This window comes from Tenrec ecaudatus, chromosome 12 (assembly GCF_050624435.1).
Source record: "Tenrec ecaudatus isolate mTenEca1 chromosome 12, mTenEca1.hap1, whole genome shotgun sequence".
Taxonomy (NCBI): domain Eukaryota; kingdom Metazoa; phylum Chordata; class Mammalia; order Afrosoricida; family Tenrecidae; genus Tenrec; species Tenrec ecaudatus.
Window position 1 is genome coordinate 124,081,746 of NC_134541.1, and position 23,561 is coordinate 124,105,306.

General features: G+C 51.1%; 1 protein-coding gene across 2 annotated transcripts in view; it reads right to left on the minus strand.

The window, feature by feature from the left end:
* Window positions 1–23,561, minus strand: part of GSG1L (GSG1 like) — a 296,355-nt gene that overhangs the window by 228,853 nt on the left and 43,941 nt on the right. The gene's annotated exons all lie outside the window — the stretch shown is intronic.

The window sequence follows — 23,561 nt, forward strand, 5'->3', positions numbered from 1 at the left end:
AGTAGCCTACCTCTCTGGGTAGGCCAGGGAAGACCCGCAGGGGCCACCAGCCCACCCCGTGTGGCAGGAAAGGGGCTTTGATTAGCCACAGGCTATGAGAAGAAGCACCGGCCTGGGAGCCCCAGGGGCGCTTCACCCCATGGGAGAGGCTGAGCACCTGAGACTCAGTTTCCTCGCCAGTCAAATAGAGTGGTTCCTGGCTTCTTCAGCCTTTGTCACAGCTGTTGCTGGCACTGCCAGGTGAAGCACCTGTGCTCTCCTACCTGTGGGCATCCAGGGTAATAAGAAATACTTTGGGGGGCCAGGAGTGACTGAGGCTGCATCTCACCGCAGACAGGGAAACCAAGACAGGAGGAGGTAGAGGAAGCCGGCCAGGTGGCAGAGCTAAGCCCTGTGCCATGCCACCTCCCAGAAGCCTCCAGTCAAGTCAGCCAAAGCTGATGCCTTGCGAGGTTTGTCACTATGGAAACCTCAGAGGGACCCAGCTCCCCAGCCTCGGAAGGGAGCTGGTGAGGAGCAGGGACAAATGTGGCTGGTGTTCTGAGGGGCACCAAGGTCGGGCCTATGAAGGTGACTGCAGCATTGCTTGTAGAACATGAGGCTCCTGTCCAGGGCCCTGCATCTCCCCGGAGCGCTCCATCCACCAGGTCACTAGCTCTGGCCGCAAACAGGGGAAGGTGTCTACCAGCCTCCAGGAGAAGGGGGAAGGGCGGCAGGAAATATGCCCACAGGAAAAGCAGCCTTTGGCTACTGGCCCCCAGCAGGAGGGGGCAGAATGCCATCTAGAGCCTTGACTGCAAACCCATTCGCAGCTTGACTGCCCACGAAGCCTCCAATGAGAAATGTGAACAGCACCCCTGTCAGTCCCAGCTGAGACCGCCCCCCCCCCATGGTGCCAGACCAGAGGCACTGGGTCAGACATCCTGGCTCTCAGTCTCGGGCCCCTGGGGACTCAGCTCTGGGGACTCCTGCCTCCGCCAGGTGGGCAGTGCAGATGAACAGAGCCTGGTGCGAGCTGGCTGATGGCAAGGGACATGCCTCCTCAGAGCCGGGGGGACACAAGAGGATGGGGACACAGGCCCGTACAGAGGGGCGGCTGCTACTCAACTCGGGCCCCTGTGGCCACGTCGGACCCAATGCTGCCTCAAGAGGGTCTCAAGCCCCAGTTGCTCTGTGATATCTCCTGACTGTTCAAGTCCGCCGTGAGAGAGAGCACTATTCAGCCCCTTGTCCACTCACCCCGCTCTGGGGACTGCCATCTGGCTGTGGTGGCGGCCACTGTGTGTCATGTAGACAAGGGGAACGGCTTGGGGACAGCAGAGGAATCCACTAGAGCAGCGGTTCTCAACCTGTGGGTCGTTCGACACCCCCCCCCAAAGGAGTCACCCGATTCATCACAGTAGCAAAACGACAGTGATGAAGTAGCACCGAAAATCATTTATGGGTTGGGGGCGTCACCACAACATGAGGACCTGTATGAAAGGGTTGCGGCATGAGGAAGGTTGAGAACCGCTGCTCTAGAAGGATCCTGGGTCCCCGATCTGGAGCCAATTGTCTGACAAGTTCCGATGTTTCTACGAGAGAGAAATAAGTCCCTCTCTCGTCTGAGCCACGGTGGCTGTTGTGGGTCCCTGGCTCAGTAGTCGGACGTAAATCCTAACAAATGTGCTTGGGCACACATTCCATTTCAAGACACTGCGTGAGCCCCGCCAACTCTGCCAGCCAGCAGAGTGCACCTCGGGTGACGTTCTCCTGGATCCTGTCACTCCCCTGCTGACAGCTCTGAGCCCCCTCTCCACAGCCCACCCCCCTGCCCGCCCCCATCAGCTCAACAATGTCCAGATCCTCTGACACCCAACGAGCAGCCCTACCGCCTACCCTGCTTTCCGTCTGATCCTCCACTCCCCCACATGGTCGCTATAGCTACTCCAAACTGCCCACGGTTTCTAAGCCTACAAGGTCACCACCTCCTCCAGGCAGCCACTGGCTGAGTCAGTCCCGCCCTCCGCTGCCCTCCCACCACCCCTTAAAAATACCCCACGAACACCCCCTTATAGCACACACGGTGCGGCATTCTAATCCCAAGAAGCTGTGAATTCAAGGGCCCCGGAGGCAGACACGATGAGATCCCAGTGCCGCATGCACTGCAGCCAGGTGCCCAACCTCTCCGAGCCTCAGCTTCCTCCCTCTGCGACCTGGCCGTCGGCGGTCAGCTCTGACACATGGCAGCCCCATGTCCCAGAGAAAGGCCGGTGGCTCAGTCCTGGGACATCTTCCCCACCGGTGGCAGCGGTGGATTCTGAGCCTCTTCCAACCTAGGGGCTCAGCTTCCCGCACCGCGTGGGGCCCTATTCTCTTGTGACCCACAGGGGCGCCTGGACTGGTTTTCAGAACTAGCGTGCCAGGCCTTCTTCCTCGTCTGTCTCAGTCTGGAAGCTCTGCTGACTCCTTCCCACCGTGGGTGACCCTGCTGGGATTCGAAACACTGGTGAAAGCGGGTCACAGCAGCGCACACACCCCTGCTGCGTGACAAGTTGACGGCGGGGTGGCGGAGACTGGTTTACCTGTTCAACTGAATGTCTGTTGGGCAAGCATTCAGCTGGGGACTGAGCACACGAAATGTCCCTGTAACCGTGGGATTGGCCTGCAGCAGTCTTACACCAAACAAACACGCTTCGAGGCAGGGGTGATGATATTTACAAGGAAAACACACAGTGTTGGTCGTGCGGGGAAGGGGGGACCCATCCCAGCCCTGGAGAGGGAAGCAGAGAAACTACCTTGAGGATGTATCACTGATGAAGAGGCAGCAAGTAGAAGTAGGCTGCCAGGCAGATGAGGAGGCAAGGCTGTGGGGAGAGGGCCGGGGTTTCGGAATGCAGCAGCAGCACATGCAAAGGCCCTGAGGCAGGAAGGTCATGTTCTCTCTCAGGAACTCAAGAAGAGAACATCTGAGGATGGAGCAAGGGTTTCTCTGGGTCTCCAGGGACTGTGTCTGCCCATGGTACATGCAACTAGACACGGTGGGGTGAGGGATGTCGCTGCTGTCTCTCTGCTTGGATCCGGCCCGCCCCGCCCAGGGTGTCAGCTCTGAGAAGAGGCACTGTAGAAACCCCATGAATCCAAGGACTTCCAAGACAGAGACTGCTACCATGAGGGGACGGGGGTGGGGGGGACAGAAAAAGGGGGAACTGCTCACAAGGTTGGTTATATGGCACACACACACACACACACACACACACACTGAGGGGGTAAATAATAGAAATATGGGTGAAGGGAAACCACGAACAGTGTAAGATATAAAATAATAATAATATATCATTAATCAAGGATTCAGGGAAATGGGGGTGGGGTGGAGAAGGAGCTGATACCAAGGGCTCAAGTCAAAGGAAAATGTTTTGGAAATGATGATAGCAACATATGTGCAAGTGTACTAAATACACTTGTAAGAAGGATGGATTGTTATAAGCTCTGTAAGAGCCCCCACCCCAATAAAATTATTAATAATCATTAAAAAGATAGAGACTGCTGTCTCCAGTGATTTCGGGGTCTGCGCTCAGCGGTCTTCCAGACACAGAAGTCTTAGGGGTAGGGAGTTACCTTCTTTGCCAGGACAAGTGCAAGGCCACTTGACCTCAGAGGACCAGGACATGAGCAGTGAACACCTGGATAACATCTTATCATCAGGAGCCCCTCCTTCTCCAGGGACAGGTCCCTCTTGATAACATGTTCAAAGTATAAGAAAAGAAGTCTCTTTCTCCTCACTCCTAAGGAGCATTCTGACTGTAATTCTCCCGAGTTAGGACGTTCACTACTCTTTGTGGACACCATAATTTAAGCGCCTCAGTTCTTCTGTGGTCCTCCTTATTCAGTGTAGGAGGTGATTGAAAACTGGCTTGGGTCAGGCACACCTTAGTTCTCAAAGGGTTTCATTTGTAACACTTTAAACCAGTGGTTCTCAACCTTCCTTGTGCCGCGTCCCTTTAAGACAGCTCCTCATATGGTGTTGGCCCCGCGCCATAAAATTATTTTTGTTTCTATTTCATAACTGTCATGTGAGGAATCGGGTGACCCCTGTGAAAGGTTCGTTCGACTCCCAAAGGGATTGCGCCGACCCACAGGTTGAGAGCCGAGGTTTTAAACACATCCCTTGCAGCAGAATTGCCTGATGTGATATGTCATTTGATTTCTTGACCGCTGCTCGGATGGGCGTTGATCGTGGGTCCTTGCAAAATGAAACCCTTGGTAAGTTCAATCTTTCCTCCCACTAGGACATTGCTTATCGGTCCAGTTGCAAGAATTCGGGGTCTGTGTTGAGATATAAACCACCCAGAAGGCTGTACTCTTTGAGCTTCATCAGCGAGGGCGTCCAGTCCTCTTTGCTTTCAGTGAACACGGTCGGGTCACCTGCTTATCACAAGTTGAGATCAGCCTGCCTCCAATCCTGACGCCACCTTCTTCTTCACAGAGCCCAGCTGCTCTGGTGATTTGTCCGGCAAACAGACTGGATCAGTTGGCGAGGAGACAACCCTGGCACACACCCTTCCTGATTTTAAAACATCCTCGTTCTGTCCGGAAACTGCCCCTTGGACAGATTCCTCGCGAACACGATAAAATATTCTAGAACTCTAATTCTTCATAATGTGATCAATGAATTGCCACGATCCAGTCAAGTTCCTTCATATAGTCGATGAAACACAGGTAAGCATCTTTCTGGTCTCTGACGTCGGCAATGATAGCCTTCATCCCACGTCGTCTTCTAATCCAGCTTGAACTTCTGGCAGGTCCCTGTCAATGTACTGCCGCGAACCTTTTTTTCAATTATCTTAAGCAAAATTGTATTTGCAGGGGCTTTCCGTGACATACGAAAATGCTTGATCATGTCTGCATTCTGCTAGATCGGCTTCCTTTAGAATGGGCACCCAGATGAATCTGTTCCAATCGGTTGAGGCAGACAGCTGTCTTCCAGCGATCTTAGCACAGGCAAGTGGGCACTTTCAGTGCCACAGGGTGTGCTGAAACCTTGCAATTGGTATTTCACCCATTCTGGAAGGGTTGTTTTTCATGAATACCTCACTGCCGCTTGGATTTCTTCCTTCAGTACTTTCAGTTCTTTTTTTAAAAAAAACTGTAATAAATCATTTTATGGAGAATTCTTACAGCTCTTAAAACAATCCATGCATCAATTGTATCAAGCGCATTTGTACATGTTTCCATCACCATTTCCTTTCTTCTTGAGCCCTTCGTATCAGTATCAGCTCCTCTTTTCTCCCCTCCCTCCCCCACCCTCCCACCATCATGAACCCTTGAGAAATTATAAATTATTATTATTTTCATATCTCACACTGTCCACTGTCTCCCTTCACCCATGTTTCTGTTCTTCATCCCCTAGAGGGGGAGGGAGGTTATATGTCCATCATTGTGATCATTTCCCCTTTTCTCCCCCTTATACCCCCACTTTCCTCCTACCCTCCTGGTTTTGATACTCCCTTTACTGTTTCTGAGGGGTTTATCTGTCCTGGATTCCACGTGTCAACAGTTATCTGTACCAGTGTACATGCTCTGGTCTAGCCAGATTTATAAGGTAGAGCTGGGGTCATGATACTGGGGGGAGGGGGGGAAACGGTGTGGGAGGAAGCATTAAAGAGCTAGAGGAATGTTGTGTGTTTCCTCAGTGCTTTATTGTACCCTGGTTGGCTTGTCCCTTCCTTGTGACCCTTCTGTGAGGGGATGACCAATTGTCTAGCCCCCCCACCCGCCACCGCCATTTGCATCAATATGATTGTTTTGGGTCTTCTGATGCCTGATACCTGATCTTGTAAATACCTCGTGATCACACAGGCTAGTGTGCTTCTTCCATGTGGGCTTTGTTGCTTCCATGTTAGATAGCTGCTTGTTTAATTTCAAGCCTTTAAGACCCCAGATGTTATATATTGTAATATCCAGGCATCATCAACTTTCTTCACCACATTTGCTTATGCACCTGCTTTGTCTTCAGGAATCATGTCAGGAAGGTAAGCATCACAGAATGCCAGGTTATCAGAACAGTGTTCTTGCGTTGAGGGAGGACTTGAGTAGAGGCCCAATGTCCATCTGCTACCTTGATACTTAACATATAAATATATGTACATAGACCTATATCCACATCTTATATATAAATATATTTACATATGTACGTAACTCCCGTGTCCCCCAGGAACCATCAGTCTCATTGTTTTCTCCTCGGGATTGTTTATCCTGCCTATCTTATATAGAAGGCATGGGAGTGGGGAGCCTATAAATAGTTCCAGGTCTGTCTGCTGACCCAGGTGAAGGTTTCCCGTCGAGTCTGATGACGTGTCAAGCCCTGGTCCCCCGAGTCCACAGTCTGTCTTCAGGATTCCTCAGGGACTTCGTTGCTTTGCTCCACTTGCCACTCTGTTGCTCTCCCCTCCTCTTTTACCCCAGTGGTGGTGGGGGGGGTGGTTAGGCCAAGCACCATTCCCCTACCGTGTCTCCAGTCTTGTCCCCTGTAGCCCTATGGGTCAGTGGAGGGACACCGTGTCTCACTCACGGTGGTGGAGTCAGCCCTACGATCCTCTCTGTGCATTGGCTGCTCCGAGCAGGGGTGAGCCAGATTGCAGCTCGCTCTCTCCTTTCTCTCTTCTCTTCTCTTCTTCTTTCTCTCTCTCTCTCTCTCTCTCTCCCTCTTAGTTTGCTCCTGTGTGGTGTGGGCAGACCTGCCCCTCTCCTCCCCGGGCTGTATCTTCAGTGCTGTCCTCTGTAGTGACTCCTTCTGGGGGGTTGACATAGCTGGGGTTGGGGTCAGCCCCAAAGACCTCTCTGTTAATTCGCTGCTTCATGCAGGTTATTGGCATATAATTCACATATCATACAATTCAATAGTTCAACCAAATCAAGACAACTAGTATTGTCAGTCCTTCATTATATGTTATCTCCTGAAATGGTTGAACGTCAACCCACTCTTTTTGGTGCAGTGACTCTGTGTATTCCTTCCATCTTCTTTTCATGCTTCCTGCATCATTCGATATTGTGCCCATAGAATCCTTCAACACTGCACCTCGAGGCTTGAGTTTTTCTTTACCTCTTTCAGCTTGAGAAATGTTAGTGGCGGCAGAGCTTTGTCCTATCTGATACAGGCTCTACAAACTCTGAGCAGGAAGAGGCTATAGACATGGGACATTCATCATTTTTTATAAGTTTAAGACAGGAGGTGAAAAGTCTTTTCAGTAAAAAGCCAGAGAGTAAACATCAGGCTTTGCAGGCCGCATGGTCTCTGTCACAATTACCCAACTCTGCCACTGTAACAAGAAAGCAGCCATAGATAGATCATGCACAAGACTGGGCATGGCTGTGTTCCAATAAAGCTCCACTTGCACTAACGGGTGGCAGGTTGGTCATGGCCCTTGGACAGATGTTTGCCAGCCCTGTTGCAAAACAGGCACAATGAAAGGAATATTCTTAGAAGAACTTGAAGAAGTAATATTTTTTCAAGTCTGCTGATTTGCAAGGGCCTCGCCCCTTTCTCCCTCTCCTCTCCCTCCTCCCCTCCTTACCAGGAGTGGCTAAGAACCTCAAAACTGCCCATGGTTAAGCTGCATATGAATGAGATGGTTTGTTTAGATCAGCGGTTCTCAACCTTTCTCATGCCGCCACCCTTTCATACAGTTCCTCATGTGGTGGTGACCCCCAAGCCATAAAATTATTTTCGTTGCTACTTCATCACTGTCATTTTGCTACTGTGATGAATCTGGTGACCACTGTGAAAGGGTCGTTTGACCCCCCCCCCATATGTGGGTCGCAACCCACAGGTTGAGAACCACTGGTGTAGATGAAGATGCTACAGTTATTTCTACCTCTCCTGGACAAAGGATCAATGATGAAGGCTGCATTTCTCATCATATTCCCATCGCCTACGAGAAGGGACCTGATTGGAAGCAGAGGCCCTCAGGGAAAGCAGAGGACACTCACCACATTCATGGCCGGCCATGCTGAGTGACTGACGGCGGCTGGCTGCAAAAGCCCTGTGTGCGTGTGTGTGTGCCTGTACTCACGTGTTATTAGCGTTAATGCTGTGGACCTGGCTCACCCACCCCAGCTCTGCGTTTCCCATAAGCCCAGTTTTGCACAGTTGTAGTGCTCAGCTTAGGAATGCATCTGTGACACGATGGCAGAAGCCCTAGGAGCTTTTCTCAACCCCACCACCCATTTCACAGACTGGAATGACTACAAATAACAGCTGCCGGCACTGACAGGGTGGAGCCCTCCTGGTGTCATGGTAACGTGGTGGGCTGCTAACCACAAGGACGGCAGTTCGAAACCACCAGCCGCTCCGCAAGGCAAAGACTAGACTTCCTGCTCCCATAAAGTTACAGTCTCACATGTACTGGCTTCCAAGTTACAGAAATTTTTTTAAAAAGGCATAGACCCAGGAATGGATTTTGGGCTCACACGAAATCCTAGCTCCAACTTAAAAACCATCAGTGTTGTATGAGTCCCAATAAAAAGATTTATTAAATAAAAAAAAATAAAATAAGAATAATTAATTAATTTTTTAAAAACCACCAGTGTTTACATCATGGCTCTGCTCGATACTCACTTTCATGAAATAATCACTGAAGATAAAGGTGCTAAAGTAAAGTATGGAGAAAAAAGCAGGTGGTGCTTGGCTATCAATCAGAATCATGTCTGGGGTCTTAAAGGTGTGTATTGAAACAAGCAGCCATCTAAGCAAGGTGTCAACAAAGTCCACATCAAAAAAGCACACAGCCTGTGTGATCCAAAGATGAAATTACAAAATTCTAACATGGCGAGGAAAAAAGCATCAGGGCTATGGGAGGCAGTGGGCGCCAGTGAGAGTCCAACACCCATTGCAGAGTAGCTAGTCAGGCTTGCCAGTATCCACTGACAGACCCGCTCTAGCCACAGGCAAGAGTCTCCAACAGCCTTACCCTCAGGCAGAGACCACTGTAATCTTGATTGTGCTGAATCAAAGCGATTCTTGGCTGGTTGACCACCCTACAGACTTGACCTGAATCTGTTCTGGGTGCAAGTATCTCTTCCTGGTTCCATGACAGAAGTTTCTTCCCTGGCTTTTTGAATGGTGTTGTTGGGGGGTCTTTTCCTTCTTAAGCATTATTTTTATTTTTGTCAATATACTGTTATGTCTTCTTAACCTCACCACTTTCGCATGGTTTTGCTTGTTCTTGTTTACTGCTGGGCCTCCCAGCTGTGAAGCCCAGGAGGAGTGGATGTGTCAAGAGAGTAACTGATACACGGGGATGTAGGGAATTCAGGGGTAGGGGTGGATGATAAGGGGATCTGGGGAGTAACGGATGAAGACCGGAGGGAGGAGGGAGCACTGGAGTGGATTGTGATTACATAACTCATCTTAAAGGTGATTTAACCATGGGGTGTGGGGATGCTCTAAAACTGAAGTACAATTCTCCTTGATATGATTGAACTACTTCATTAGATGATATGTAAATTAGCTGCCAATAAAACTGCTGGAAAAATTTAAAAAGAGATACAGTCTCAAAAACCCACAGGGGCCATTCTGCCCTATCCTATAGGGTCACTATGAGTCGGAATTGCTTATGGGGCACTGACCACATGACAGGGCATTGAACCCAGGGATCCAAACACACCCTCCTCACCATCACCCCAGACTGTTGTTGTTGTTGCTGTTGTTAGCAGCAGTTGAATCCACCTGACTCACCGTGGCCCCATGCACACCTGAAGGAGGTACTACCTGGCCCTGCACCCTCCCCAGTATCAGTTGTGGAAGACACACTCACCACCCACAGTGTTTTCACTAGCTGATTTTGAGACCTCCAGTCCTTTCTTCCCAGTCTTAGTCTAGAGCAGCGGTTCTCAACCTGTGGGTCTCAACCCCTTTGGGGATCGAACGACCCTTTCACAGGGGTCGCCTGATTCATCACAGTAGCAAAATGACAGTGATGAAGTAGCAACAAAAATAATTGTATGGTTGGGCGTCACCACCACATGAGGAACTGTATGAAAGGGTCGCAGCCTGAGGAAGGTGGAGAACCACTGGTCTAGAAGCGCCACTGAAACCTGTTCAGCATCACACCTGACACACAGTGATCCACTAAACCAAACCTACTGCTATCAAATCAATTCCAACGCAAAACAATCCTGCAAGACAGAGAAGAACTGCCCTGTGGGTCTCCAAGACTATAAATCTTTATGGAGCAGAAAACCTCGTCTTTCTCCCTTTTCCAACTCCTGGGCACCCTATATAGGGTCTCCTGGATTATAAATCTTTATGGGAGCAGACAGCCTCACTTCTCTCTCGCAAGAGTAGCTAATGATTTGAACCAATGACTTTGTAGTTAGCACCCCAATGCCTACTCCACTGTGCTACCAGGTTCGTTTGATATGTAAGTGGGTGCTTGATAATTGCATATTAAATAAATTCCTCAAAGTCAAACCAGGCATTCTTGTTCCCACATTACAGATGAGGAAACTGAGGCTCAGAGAGGCTACGTAGATTATTGGAGGGCACACAGGTACTGAGTGGCAGAGCTGGGACTTTAGCCCATGTCTGGCTGGCTCCAAGATCACAGCCAGAAGTGTGCTGGAGCGTCAAAGTCCCCACCTGAGCCCAGGAACTCCCTGTTGGGTGGAGAAGGGCTGAGTGGCAGCGTTGGATTACCTAATAAGCAAGGTAAGCAGCGACTGCCTGACTTTTACTGATGAATCTCTGGTGAACTAGTTCTTATTGTCCACCACATCAAAGACCCTGCTCCGAGATATTACTGGCACCTGCCTTCCTTCCTCACCGCTGGACCCACAGGTATCATCATGATAAATGAGGCAAGTTTGAAGTTGTCAAGGATTTCATCTTGACCAGATCCCACTCAATGCCCATGGAAACAGCCAGCAGTCAAGAGCTCAAACGACACATAGCACCGGGCACATCTGCTGCACAAGACCTCTCTAGCGTGTTGCAAAAGCAAGGATGCTACTTTGAGGACAAAGGTGCACCTGACTCACGCAAGAGTACTTTCAATCGCCTCAAGTGAATGAGGGTCCTGGCAAAGATTGACAGTACCACACACTGCCAAAAGAACCAGCCCATCTGTCTTGGAAGAAGTATAGCCAGACTATTCCTTAGAGATTTCATCGCACCTACTTTAGACATGTTATCAGGAGAAACCAGTCCCTGGAGAGAGACACCGTGCATGGAAAAGTGAGGGGCAGCGGACTGACCCAGAGGCTGTAACAGTTGGCGCAAACATAAGAACGACTGGGGTGGGGGGAGACTCGGGACTGGGAGGTGTACGTTTCCATCTGTGGTACTCTGGGCCGCTGTGGGTTGACACAGACTCGACGGCACCCGCTCCACAGAATCAAACACTCTTCTCAAATCCACAATCCCTGACAGGGGCGGAGGACCCCAGAAGCAAGGTGAACCCATGCCTACCTGTGCTCACTTCAGGAATCTGTGGCTACCGGAGTCACGTGTTTCACCGTGGACGTGGTGGGACCCGTGGGCGCTGTCCATGGCAGGCACCTAAGTGAGCACCGGTGAGCCCCCGTTCACCTTGCTCATCGGGTACCCCAACCCTGCAGAGGGGCCGGCCCTGCCTGAAGGGATTCTGACGGCACTATCTCCATTGGGTGGGGGTGCCCCCTCCTTTCATTCACGTAACTATGGAGGCACGAGGGAGGCCTCCCTGCTCCTCCAGAGAAGCCGTGCTTCTCAGAGCTCCCAGTGACCTGCTCTCTTCTCTTCCACCTCCTCTGGAGCTGGCCTTCTTCTCTGGGATGCCCCTACTCCCCGCCCACCAGGCTGCCAGACCTGCGCTTGGTCAGAAGACACCTCGCTGGGCGGGGAGGAGGCTGCAGTGGCGGGGCCTCTGGCTTTGCCTTCCTCTCCCCACTCCCTCCGGGAATAAGGGCTCTCAGCTGAGGGGTTGACTAAGGACCTAGACACACACATACACCCCGGCGTGGGGCTGAACCACTGTGGAGCTGAGAAACAGCACCTCCCTCTGGGGGTGTCCCACCCGCCCTCTGAAGCCTCCACTGACAGATAGGTGGGTCTTCTACGTGGGAGCTGGGAATTCTACCACCTCACCAGTAACACCTCATCGCCCTCCCCGAGCCTCCTCATTGTAACAGAAGAGGAAGCAGGCTTTGAGAGAGAAGCTGAGTGACCTTTCCAAGGTCGGTAATTCGACCCAGGAGAGGGTCAAAAAATCTTCTGGCCTGCCCCAGAATGGCCCCCAACGCCCTCATCTCCTTGAAACCGGGGGGGAAATTGTCTCCACCTTCAGACTTGATTATTTAAAACCGATCACGGGGACGGAGGGAGATAGACTGCTTGCTGACCTTCAAGAGAAGTTCCCCCCTGACACGTGGGCAAATTGAATCAGATGCAGGTTTGAAGTTCTGAGAATATTAAGTTGGTTTCCCCTGGCTGGAAACATTCAGATCTGCAGGCGCCAGAGACGAAGGCCACCTATGGCCACAGCCTTGTTTCAGGCCCTCAAACGTTGTCCTGGGGGGGTGATATTTAGATTACGAGGGGCACTGGTATTGAGTAGCAGGTGGGGCAGGATTATATTCAAAAGTCAGAAGTTAACTTTGCCGGGGTGCAGTCATCCGTTTGGGACACGGATGTGGGGAAACATGAGCATTTAGCCACTGCTGGTGGGAGTTTGGGAAGGAGCCCTGGCGGTGTCGTGGCTACAGGTCGGGCTGCTAACTGCAAGGTCAGCAGTTCCAAACCACTAGACACTCCTTGGGAGAAAAAAAGGGGGGTGCTTTCTACTCATATAAAGAGTTACAGCTTCGGAAGCTGAAAGGGGCAGTGTGCCCTTGTCCCTCAGGGTCGCTAGAGTGGAATGGACGTGAGGGTGGTGGGTTTGGTTTGGGGGCTTGGTGGGACTTTACACAGGTGCACCCACTTTTTGAACCCCAATCTGTATCATCTAATGAAGGTCACATACAAGTTGGTCATTCTTCTACTGATGGGCATTGGGGCTGTTTCCCATTTTCATCTACTCTAAACAAGACATGCGTTGGGGCAACGATGTACAGCGTCATCCTTTTCATAGACTTTCCCCAGAGGCTATCCACGGTGGCTGTACCTCTCCTCCCGCCTCTGCATCGTGTGACGGTCCCCTTGTCCCCTCCTCCTCAATCCTGACACGTTGGTGCCCGAAAAGCTCATGGGAGAATTCCATCACCTTGTCCTTCCATTGCCCACAAGCTTTCTGAGCCCCCCTCGTGTCCTTGCCGTGGTCCTTCCTTTGCCTCTTGGGGAACAAAAGCCATTGTTTCCTGACCCATTCCATGGACAAAGCAACTGAGGCTCAGAGAGTGTACTGATCTTTCCTGGCACCATCTACCCCCTCCAGCAGCACATGGACTTGAGTTCAGGCCTCCAAACCCAACTCTTGCCAAGCACCCCAAAGAGCAGGTTCTCCCGCACTGGGCCAGAAAGCCCCCTAGTCTTGATTCCCGGGGGACAGGCAGCTCTGTCCCCTGTGAGCTGAGGGGAACCCGCTTAGGCTGGCGAAGACCCCAGAGACAGGTAGACCACAGCCTTCATGCAAGCCACCAGGGGGGAAATAAGCTGGAAATGGAATCGACAAGGCGCTGCCACCGCCTCTGAAAGCAAATTAGATCAACTTGCCGCTGACAGCACGCATTCAGAGCAGGCGTACGGTGGGTTCCCCGCTGCTCCCGACAACAAGCCACGGGGAAACCAATCCATGAAGCTACAAAATGCAATGATGAGTGAGGACAGGTTCCAGAACAGCAGGGGAGAGAGACTGGGACATCAGCTCAGAGCCCGGGGGCCCGGCGGCTGTGAAGACCATTTCTGAGGCAGTAGGTTCCTAAGTAAGCCCAAGGCAGCCCGTGCTTAGTCTGACTGACTGGGGACGCACATTGGAAAAGAGACTTTGATTCTGTAGGAAGGGGCTGTGGGTTGGGAGAGGGACAAATGCCAGTCGTACTTAGAAGCAGAATCTTTGATCTAGAAAAAAGGCGGGAGGCGGTTGGCTCCGTAGAGATTCCCACGTAAGCACAAATGAACTCGTGTTTACCTGGCCTGTTGGTGATCCAACAGTGGCTACAGCCCTCCCAGAGCCGCCCCCCCCCCCCGTAACAGGAGAGGAAGCAGGCTTCGAGAAGCTGAGTGACCTGTCCAGGGTCGGTGATTCGACCCAGGAGAGGGCCCTGTCCCAGGAAAAGAAGGGGGTCTCATGTAAGAGTACAGGGGCTGGGGGAAGTAGGCAGTGCCCAGCCTGGGGAGGGAAGGTGTGTGGTGAGCCGTGTCCACAGGGACCATCCACTGGGGGGTCCAGACCCCAGGCTCAGAAGACAACTCCCAGTGGGGTTCATGACATTCCCCCTGAGAGGGACAATCATGGAGAGAGCATGGGTCCCCCTTCATAGGCCTGTCTTCAAGGCCCCAGAGGGTTTCCACCACCCCCAGCTCTCCCCACAACGCAGTCTCTGTGCCTTCTCTCACTCCTGGGCCCTCCCCTCCATCTGCTCTGCACCCTGGCCACCCGGCCTTCCCTCCAAGCCCACCTCAGATGCTGCCTTCCCTGGATGCATCCCCGTGTTCCCTGGCTGCATCTGTGTCATCTCTGCCCAGCTCCCCACCCCCAGCCCAGCCACCGGCCAGGGTGGACTTTCAATGTACAGCTGGCCATCTCATGAATAATGAATGAGTGCCGGGGAGGGGGGTGTGCCAGGCCTCGGTCCAGGGCCTGAGAGGAGAACGGGAGCCCCACCCCCACCTGCCCTCTGGTCAGGAGGACGGCCAGGTCTGAAGTCGGAGAGCAGCGAGCTGGCACAGGAGAGGGCTGTCAGCTGGGAGTGATGCTCCTGTCATCCCGATGGCCCTGGGGACCAAAACAGAAGCAAGACCCACGGCAGAGCCAGAGAAAGGCTATCAAGGGCATGGGGGTAGTGGGGGAGGCTAAGGAGGACAGCCTCTGACCCCCTCCTGTCTCGCTGGACAACCTGCACCTGGAGGGCCACCCGTCTATCCCGGGACCACCTTTAAAGAAATTAATCAAACGAACGCGTCCAAGGCCAAGCCAAGCTCCCAGCCATCCTCGGTGGAGGTCTGCCAACGCTCTGGTCCTGCTGTCTCTTCGTGGGCGCTCCCTGCCCCCTCTGCCCGGGCTCTGAGGAGAGGGGCAGGGGCTTGCGGTCCCAGCAGCTGGCAAACCTCAGAGTTCAGCCAAGCTGGCGGGATGGCCGCAGGCTGGTGAGACATCAGGCGGAGAGCCTGCAGGAACTTCACGAGCGTGTCTGCTCTCGCGTAGCTCTGCTCTACCCTGGGCTGGGGCTGTCACACACACACACACGACTAGAGCAAGAATCAGGGCAAGAGGAGGAGGGGACAGGCGATGAATGAGTCCTGAAATCTCTGCCACGTTCAGCGCCCACACACGGGTCTTGCTCTCCTGAAGCGGCTGATGTGCTCAGCTGCCGGCCAGAAGGCCTAAGTCCAACCCAGAGGCATCTGGAAGAAAGGCCTGGCGATCTGCTTCCAACACATCAGCCCCCGGATAACCCCGAGGACACAGTCCCACTCACACATGCCCTGGGCGTCAGACTCAGAACTCCCGGATAACACCAGGCCGGCCGATTGGAGGCGGCTCTGCGGGGCTCGGCTGCACATCTCGTGTCTTCGGGAACACGACGCTGTCGGCACGGCCACTCTCTGAGACACCGTGTCCTCATGGCAGAGGGCAGAGGCTAAAGACGAGCCCAACTCCCCGTGCTCAGCTATGACGCCCAGCACTGGCTGGGGCACATCACAAAGCCAAGTTCAAAGTCACTGAGTGTGGGGAAATAAACGCGGCCTTCAAGAACATGCAGCCCTGATAGGGAGGAGATGACTTATGAAGAACAAACCGCACAAATACCATAATCCTCCTGCCTCCACGACACCCTGTGCTTGGAGCGTGCTCCACGTGGCTTGACCACGGCTGACCAGCCTCCTATTAAGGTCGGCTTAGAAAAAAATGCTGGTTCTAACTCACGGCAGCCCTTAGGGCAGGGTTGAACTTCCCCACGGGGTGTCAAAGGCCTCAATCTTCCAACATCATTCTCCCTGGGAGGCAGCTGAGAGGGTTCGAACCACCAGCCTAGCCTCTAACCACTGTACCCCTAAAGCTGTGAAGTAGGCACCACCTCCCACCCTGCCCCCCAAACACCCAAACTCATTGTTATGTGAGTCAGTTCCAACTCACAACATCCCACAGGAATGCCAAGGCTGCAGTCTTTACAGGAGGAGCCTGGGTGGCATGGTGGGCAACTCAGCACAAGGTCGGTCGTTAGACAACCCCAGCCACTCCGGGGGAGGAAGACGAGTCTTCCGACCCCAGTAAAGAGTTACGGTCTCAGAGACCCAGCAGGCCAGTTCTACCCTGTCCGACAGGGTGACTCCGAGATCGACTGGAGTCCATAGCAGGGAGTCTGGTTTGGATTCGGAATCTTTACAGGAGCAGACGGCCACCTCCAGCTCCCCCTCCAAACAGCTGGTGGGTCTGAACTGCCAGCCTTCCAGTTGGCAGTGTCACCACTGCACCACCAGGGCTCCTTGACGTCGTCTTGTTGTCTGTTGCTTTCCAGTGGCATCGAGTTGATTCCAAGTCACGGCGGCCTTTATGCACACATACGGAACAAACCTCTGCCCAGTCCTGCAGCGTGCCCATGGTCACAACCACTGTGTCAAGGGCCACCTCATTAAGGGCCTCTCTGCTTTACAAAGACCACTGTCCTCCAGGGACTTCTTTCTCCTGGCAGCACGTCCAACGTACGTGAGATGAAGCCTTGCTATCCTTGTCTCGAAGGAGCATTCTGGGTGTCTGTCTTCCAAGACAGGATTGTTGGCTCTTTGGGCAGCCCGTGGGACTGTCAGTAGTCTCCGCCAGCACCATCCTTCAATGCACCCATCCTTCTTTGGTCTTCCTTATTCACTGTCCCACTTTCATGGCCATGCAATGCCACTAAAAATGGCGCCTTGGGTCAGGCGCACCTTCGTCCTGGCTTTTCAGCACTCTGCAGAAGTCTCGTACAGAAGATGTGCCCGATGCACTGCATCTTTCGACCGCTTCACTGCTGCGTCCATGTGCCTCGATTTTGGGTCTGGGCAAGAATTCCTTGACAACTTCAATCTTTTCTCCACTTATCATGATGTTACTACTGATGTAATTGTGAGGATTTGGGTCTTCTTTCCATCGTGTTGTCATCCATACTGAAGCCTGCAATCCTTGATCTTCATCAGCAAGTGCTTCGGGTTAGTCTGTGTCATCCGATAATTGAAGGTTGTTAGCAAGCCTTCCTCCCATCCTGATGCCACATTCTTCTTCACTGAATCCAGTTTCTCTGATGATTTGCTCAGGATCCAATCTGGATGCCCACCTTTACCATGGAGTCGTCCCTTGTTCTGTTTATACAACTGCCTCTTGGTCCACGTACAAGCTCAGCGTGAGCACAGTGAAGTAGTCTGGAATTCCCATTCTTCTCAAGGTCATCCACAGTTTGTTATCCACACAGCTGAATGACTTGACATGGGCAATAAAACACACGTAAGCATCTTTCTGGTATTCTCTGCCTCCAGCCACGATTCATCTGACGTCAGCAATGATTTCTCTTATTGCACGTCCTCTTCTGAATCTGGTCTGAACCTCTGGCAGCTCCCCGTCAATGTAACGTTGCAGCCATTGTGGGATGATCCTCAGCAAAACTTTACTTACGTGATGCGTTTTATACTTGGAGTGTTCGGTTGGGCCACATTTCTTTGGTGTAGGTACAAATATGGATCTCTTCCCATCAGGAGGCCAAGTAGCTACCTTCCGAATTTCCTGACATGGACGAAAGAGAACGTCCGGTGCTTTATCAGTTTGGTGAAATTCCATCAATTCTTGGAATCTTGTTTTTGGCTAATGCCTTCAGTACCAGTGGTTCTTGCTCCTGGGCTGGCCCCTGAAATGGTGGCATGGCGGCGAGGTCTTTTGAAACAATGCCTGTATTCTTTCCATCTTCTTCCGATGCATCATTCGATATTTCGCCCTTAGCATCTTTCAAGACTACAATTCGAGTCTTGAATATTTTTTCCCTTTAGTTCTTTCAGTTTAAGATCTGCTGAGTATGTTCTTCCATTTTTGGTTTTCTATCTCTATGTCTTTGCACATTTCATTATGATATTTGACTTTGTCTTCTCGACCTTCCCTTGAAATTGTCTGTTCAGCTCTTCAACTTCATCATTTCTTCCACGTGTCGTAGTTACTACTCCCTATAACTATTAACAGCAACTGTCAGAGGGTCTTTTTTATAGCTTCTGGTGCACTCTTTATTAGATTGATTGTGTAAATAATTTCTTGAAACTCACATTTGTTAATTTCCAGGTTAGCAAGTTTACTTTAGAAAATAAAATTATAATACTTCCATACCAAATTGTTACTGATGAGAAAACAACCGTTATGAACACATTATGAGTCAGAAAACTCCCTTTAATCCAGGTTATGAAATCTTGGGTTTTTCTCCAAATTTCATTTGCATTATTTGAGTTTTACTATAAGTAGAATTTAGAGTATTAAAATTTGAAGTTTATTTTAATAGAAAATAAACTATATCCTAGATATCTCCTTTTGTGTAAAATTAATGTTCCTTGAAAAATTAACTCCATTTCAAAGCCTGTGACACTAGAGTTATTATTTTATTTATTTATTTATTTTTAGTTTGTCGAAAGACCTCATGTGGGCGTTTAATGTAACCCAAGGTGAATGGGGTGGGGAGCATGGAGTGGAGACCCAATGCCCGCATCTGTAGACAATTGGACATCCCCCTACAGAGGGGTCACAGGGAAGAGATGAGCCACTCAGGGTGCTGTACAGCACTGATGAAACACCCGACTTTGCTCTTTGGTGCTTCCTTCCCCCCATTATCAAGGCCTCAATTCTACCTTACAAATCAGATTAGACTAGAACATGCACACTGCTACAGACAAGAGCCTGCAACACAAGGAATCCAGGCTAGATAACCCCTCAGAATCTCTCCTGACATCCACTTTGATCTTTTCTTTCATTTGGTCTTTTGAATGGTCTCATGCTTTCTTCATGAATGGTGTTCTTGATGCCCTCTCATAGCTCATAAGGTCTCCTATCATTAGTGTTCAAGGCATCAAATGCCCTCAAAATTTGGGTGAAATAGACTCAGGGTTGTATTTTGACTCTGATGGACTTGTTTTAATTTTCTTCAGCTTTATCCTGAACCCACAAATGGGCAATCGGTGGTGTGTTCCACATTCAACCCTGGCTTGATGTCAGCTGCTGATGTTGAGCTTCTCCATTTTCTCTTCCCACAGATATAGTCGATTTTATTTCTGTGTGTTCCACCTGGAGAAGTCCATGTGTGTAGTCACCATTTGTGTTGCTGGGGAAAAAAAGTATTTGCTATAAGCAAGTCACTGGTCTTGAAAAATTCTATCGCAGGATCTCCAGCTGTGTTTCCATCCACCAAGACCATATTTTCTACCTACTATCCCTTCCTCTCTGTTTCTAACGTTTGCATTCCAATCACCAAAAATTATTAGTGCATCTTGATTGCGTGCTTGTTCAATTATAGACTGAAAGCATGGGTAGAATTCTTCAACTTCTTCAGCATGAGCTTTATTGGTTGGTGCATAAAGTTGAATAATAGTAGTGTTGCTTGGATTGCCTTGAATGCAGATCGATAACAATCCCGTCACAGACAGCCTTGTATTTCAAGATAGATTTTGAAATGTCCTTTTGGACAAAGAATGCAACGCCGTTCCTCCTGATTGTGTCCTTCTGGGCAGAGTAAACAAAATCATTTTCTGACTCAGAATGGCCAATACCCATCCATGTTAGGGCAGTAACACCGAGGGTATCGATCTTGATGCACTCTGTTTCATTGTTGATGACTTCCAGGATTCCTAGATTCATGCTTCGTCTATTGCAAATTCCGACGGTAGATGTGTGTGGCTGTTTCTTCTCATTTTGTCAGGCTCCGTCAGTCAGCAGATGAAGTTCCTGAAGACTTTAGTCACGCGGGTTTTCTCCCTTCGGGGCATTATGCTTGACGGCACCTTGAGGAGAAAGTGCTCCTTCAGCCACATTGTGAGTACCCTCTGACCCAAGGGGCTCATCCTCTGCCATGATGTCCTGTTTATTGGGCCTTCAGAGCCCGACATCGTTTCCATCTTATCCATAAGGTTTGTGGTGGTAAATTCCTCCAGAGGGGATAGCCGATTCCTTCTCCATAGTCTGTTCTGCGTCCGGAAGCTCTCCAGAAACCGGTTCACTTTGGGTCACCCTGCTGGCATTTGAAAAACAAGTGACATAGCATCCAGCATCACAGCAACACACAGGCCACCGCAGTGTGACACATTGGCAGACAAGTGGTGAGAGTTAGGCTTAGCCCTGCCAATGGGGAGTCATCCATTCCCACCATGGGGGTTTAGAATAGACAGGACCTAGAACTGTAGCCAACAGAAGTTTTCCCTGGGTCGTCTCAGCCAGAGCTGTCAGGGGAAGCAGCCCCCGGGGTTGTGGCATGAGGAGGATGAGTGCTTGTGGCTTATGAGTGGCCTGACCGCCCTGAGAAGGGACAGCCCCACCCAATAGGACAGCGTAATGAATGGCACTGTTGAGCACCATCAAGTCGCTTCTGACCCTTAGCGACCCCTCTGCACAACAGAAGGACATGCTGCACACTGTCATGGTCACCATATTGGACAGAGTCCATACGGAGGCAGCCTCTCTGAGAAAGAGAGGAAGAACTTTGGGGATATGTTTTTCTATGGGCCCCTGGATCTAGCCACACCTGATGCCCATCTTCGTTATCTATTAGGAGCCAACGCCTTCCTTTTCTTTGCTAAAGCCAGGGGGTGATCCATCACCGGGTGTCCACGGGACCATCAGGACCCTGCTCTTTATTTTACCTGCCAAAGCTACTTGGGGAGACTGCACCTTGGCCATCCCACTGATCTTCCCAAGAATCCCAGGAGAGTTTGCAGCTCGGATGCCTGGGTTTCAACCCGAGGAACAGAATACCACATCCAAGAAAAACGGAACGTTCGCCACAGCGAAACCAAAACCAGCTCTATGTTCTCGACCTCAAAAACGGCTGTTTTTGTGGTTGTTGCTGCTGTTTGTTTGTTTGTTTTCCCCTTTATTTTCAGCTCAGTGAGAATGCCCAGGCAGAGGTCTGAAGGAGCAGGTTCCACTGATCGAGTTCTGAACAGACCTGCACGTGGATGGACACGTGTCAGCTGTGTGGAAACACTCGAAGCACACATTGTTCTCATCTTTCTGAAGCGTGAGAAACAGAAACTGGCATGGGACGTTGGACGGTTCCATCCTTGCATTTGGTCTCCGGCGAACATCCACACCGAGGGAGCCCTGGTGGTCCTCGCTGGGCTGCTAGCGAGGGGTCTGAGGTTCGAACCCAGCAGCCGCTCTGTGAAGGGAAGCAGAGGCTGCCTGCGGCCCTGGAGATGGGCAGTCTCAGAATCCCTGCGAGGAGTTTGACTGCGTCCCATCGGGGTACCCTGCGTGGGAGCCACAGACGGCAGGGGGTTTTGGTTCATGGCGCATGGTTCGTGTTTCCACATTTAAACATGCCACTTACCTCGCGCGCCGGCGTTCACAAACACTAGCAGCTAGCAGGGGGAAAACAACCGATGTGTCCCTTTCAATACACCGCCATATCCCCGAAAACAATTTTATGGCATCCCTAAGAACTGCACCTTTGCTTCCCAAGGTGCTGGGCAAACACAGGAGACAGCTGTGAAGTGGGACTGGGACTGGGAGAAATCAGCAAACCCAGCAGAGGTCAAGTCGAAGTTGTTCCGTTTCTCTAATGTCCCGAGGAGACTGGGCTAGAAGCACTTTATGACGGCGTGCTGGCTCTGATTCCAGGAACACTCAGCCGCTAACAGGAAGGTCAGTGGTTCGAACCCACCAGTGGTTCCGCGGGAGAATGTGTGGCAATCAGCTTCCGGTCAGGAAACCTTAGAGCAGTGGTTCTCAACTTTCCTAATGCCGCGACCCTTTAATGTGGTTCCTCATGTTGTGGTGACGCCCCCCCAACCATAAAATTATTTTTGTTGCTGCTTCATCACTGGAGTTTTGCTACTGTTATGAATTAGGCGATCCTGTGAAAGGATCCTTCGACACCCCCCCAAGGGGTCGCAACCCACACGTTGAGAACCATTGCCTTAGAAGCTCTCTGGTATCATTCTACAATGTCACTGAAAGAGAGGAAGACCACACCAGAGACGGCTCTACGGGGTGCCTGCAACAATGGGTTCACACATCATGACTGTGTGGCTGGGCCACTGGGACTCAGAACCACAGCCACGTCACCCAGCGACCACAGCGTGAGTCAGAAGTGACCCCGTGGCATCCAGTAGGGGGCTTTGTGAGATTGGGCCCCGTTCGTTTAATCAACGTCTGTGTGCATTATATTCCCATGCTGCAGGTAGTAAACAGAAGACACAAAGCCCCACCGCCATCGAGTGGATTCATGAACTCTGGGAGCAGACAGCCTCACCTTTGTCTCGTAATGGAATACAGAGATGGCGACACATGCCCTGCTGTTAATACTATTTCGTATCCCTTCAATTCCAGTGGGAGGATGACGAAGCAGAGAAAATCCATGTGGAGCCTTTTCTAAGTCTGAAGAGACCGAAAATAAAAGTACCTGTAACATTGGCCTCCTGGATGTGGCCGAAGCCCATGACACCCATCACAGAGCGTCCACCACCCCACCACCCCAGCCAGATGAAGGCCGGGCCGTGAAAAGCACACAGACAAAGAAGACTGAAGAAAATGCCAGACGCTTTGGGAATAAGCCGCCACCACAAAACAAGCAAACATTGGAGGAGTCTGCGTGCAGTTCCAGAATGCCTTCAGGTGACATTAGGTAAACAACTGTCGACGTATGAGCCAAATGCATTTCTGTGTACGGCTGGGTTGCTCATCTGAGCTGACTGGATATTCATTATTCCATAAGACTTTGCATGACTGCTTCCATTGGTTGAAAACGTTCCATCCGCTCCGGGACTATTCAGGAATAATCCCTCTCTTGTCCGTAACATCAGCTCCTGGGTGAGTTGCCGTCTATGACAATGAATCTTCGCTTTGAAAGGGAAGGTTGCCTGTAGACAGCGTCAGTCAGTGCTAGGGATGGACACTCAGTTGGCACAAGTCCGTGGAACGCACCTGTTCACACGGGGAGCAAACGAATGACGAGAGATAGGTGTGTCTGGACATGAAAAGCACGGTGCGTCGCATGTTGAGGAGGACAACTCTGCTGTGCCACGGCGTCCTTCTGTAGCCCTGGACAATGGTCGCAATGTGACTGAAGGGTTGGTCTACTCAGAAATGACCGTCAACTAGAAGGGAGGGATGGCAGTTTTGAAGACTGCGTTCACGCATGCGGGCTCACAGGCATCACAGAATGCACTGAAAATGACAAAGGTTCTCAGAGAAGAGAGGTCCCACAAAGGCACATGGAGAGGGCTCGGGCTC